Source organism: Ranitomeya variabilis, unplaced genomic scaffold, assembly GCF_051348905.1.
Source record: "Ranitomeya variabilis isolate aRanVar5 unplaced genomic scaffold, aRanVar5.hap1 Scaffold_343, whole genome shotgun sequence".
In the NCBI taxonomy this organism is placed as follows: Eukaryota; Metazoa; Chordata; class Amphibia; order Anura; family Dendrobatidae; genus Ranitomeya; species Ranitomeya variabilis.
This window is the reverse complement of record NW_027508084.1, coordinates 17,501-20,000: the sequence shown is the minus strand read 5'-3', so window position 1 is coordinate 20,000 and position 2,500 is coordinate 17,501.

Here is a 2,500-nt window from a genome sequence, read left to right as displayed (position 1 = left end):
ATGTCACATTTCCCCTACTTCCACCCCAGGGGGGCGTCAATATGTTGTAAGGCACCCCAAGGCAGTGACCTAAGTGGGGGTGAAGTTTGCGGTGCACGGGGGGAAAGTTGAATTTTTGGATGAAAATGCGTATTTTCATACTTTGAAAATTTCAGGCGTGTGTCGGACTTCCAGGCGGGGGCAGCCGCCAGAGGTGTACCGGGGACGCTTCCAGGAGCCTGGGGGAGATTTTCTGGAAGAGTCCTTGACACTTAGAAAAATTTTGAGAAAATCTCGATTTTGTGAAAAATGTCACATTTCCCCTACTTCCACCCCAGGGGGGCGTCAATATGTTGTAAGGCACCCCAAGGCAGTGACCTAAGTGGGGGTGAAGTTTGCGGTGCACGGGGGGAAAGTTGAATTTTTGGATGAAAATGCGTATTTTCATACTTTGAAAATTTCAGGCGTGTGTCGGACTTCCAGGCGGGGGCAGCCGCCAGAGGTGTACCGGGGACGCTTCCAGGAGCCTGGGGGAGATTTTCTGGAAGAGTCCTTGACACTTAGAAAAATTTTGAGAAAATCTCGATTTTGTGAAAAATGTCACATTTCCCCTACTTCCACCCCAGGGGGGCGTCAATATGTTGTAAGGCACCCCAAGGCAGTGACCTAAGTGGGGGTGAAGTTTGCGGTGCACGGGGGGAAAGTTGAATTTTTGGATGAAAATGCGTATTTTCATACTTTGAAAATTTCAGGCGTGTGTCGGACTTCCAGGCGGGGGCAGCCGCCAGAGGTGTACCGGGGACGCTTCCAGGAGCCTGGGGGAGATTTTCTGGAAGAGTCCTTGACACTTAGAAAAATTTTGAGAAATTTCCGATTTTGTGTAAAAATCACCCATTTCCCCTACTTCCACCCTAAAGGGGCGTCAATATGTCGTAAGGCGCCCCTAGACAGTGACCTAAGTGGGGGTGAAGTTTGGGTCTGCTGGGTGGAAAACTGAAAAAAAGCGATTTTGTGACTTTGAGAACAAACAGAGAGCTCAAAACTTTGAAAAACGTCAGACCGCTGTCAGACTTCCAGGCGGGGGAAAGCTCTGAGGTTGTACCGAGGACACTTCCATGGCCCCCGGATTGATTTTCAAGAAAGAGTCCTTGGGACTTTGAAATTTTCCGGCGAGCTGTTTTTGGCTTCCGGGAGCCGTAGAACTTTGGGAAATCGATTCCGCTCACCGGTTCAGGGTGTTTCGAGCTAGTCCAGGTCCCAGCTACGCCGCCTGGCCTCCAAATTTCGCAAATTCGAAAAAAAAAAAAATAGAACCGGAATGAGGAAATTTCTGGCCGCCGGATCCGCCGCACGGCTCCAGGAGGTCGGACACTTTTTGACTTTGTTCCCTTAAAGTGGGGGTCGGTGTCTCACCATGCAAATACCCAGTTTTGCACACCAGCTGCAGGATATAGGAGAGAGAGGTACCTCTCGGCCCCGACCAAAATCCGTTGTTTTCGTGGTTCCTCGACTCGGGTAGGCGGTTTGGCGAGTACCCCCCTTTTGCATGGAAGTTCGCACTCGCGCCGAGACCAGGCTTCCGCGGCTCCAGGGGGACTTTTGCCGGTTGTCCGTCCCGAGTCCGAGACGCGTTTCCTGGGTCGCCCGAGCCCGAACGGACCCTCCCCACGTGGGTTCCTGTCCTCTGAGGGCGACGGTCGTCAGAAGGGGGGCAGATCCAGAGTCCTCGTCCGCAGGAGGGCTCTGGGAGGGCGGATCGCTCCTTCTGACTTTGTCCCCTCGGAGCGGGCTCGGCGTTTCTCTGTGTCGGATGTCTCCCGCTTCCGCGCCAACGGGGAGACCTATGAGAGAATCGCACCGCGACCCGGCTTCCGTCTCGAGGGCGCCCGGAGCGCGCCGGACACTCGCTTCCAGGACTCCAGGGGCACGTTTCTTCCCCGTCTCCCCCGAGGGGAAGAACGGAGGCAGGGGTTCCACCCGAGCCCCTGCCCTTTCTTCCGATCGATCTGGCTCAGCGCTCCCGGGTGGGGAGGTGGTGCCGCTCGCTCGGCCCGGGCTTTGGAGCCCGCGTCGGTTTACGGCGGGCGGTCTCCTTCCTCTGTTACCCCCCCCCGGGTTTCAGGCACTCGTCCTTGGGCGCGCACGCCGGCGGTCGCCCTCCCGTCTACGGACGGAGGCGGCCGAGCTGTGGGGAGTTTGACCCGAACCGTGGTACGGCAGCGGTCCGACGACCCGCACGGGCGAACGGAGGGGCGCCCACCCACCTCGGCGTGGGGGCCCGCCGTCCGAATCGCTCCCCGCGCGGGGCAGCACAACGATCTTCTCCGAGGGCGGCCCTTTGACTTCCAGATGCGCAGCTCGTCCGCGGAGGCCCGCGCCGCACCCCAGCGTCCGAAGGGCGGCCTCCGCGGTGGGCATCGGCGAGAGCGGCGGCGGTGGGTGGCGCTTCCACGCCACCGCCGAGCTCCGCGTTTTCCAGTCTTTTCCCGAGCCCCTACGATAGTGGGGGGATGACAGACGT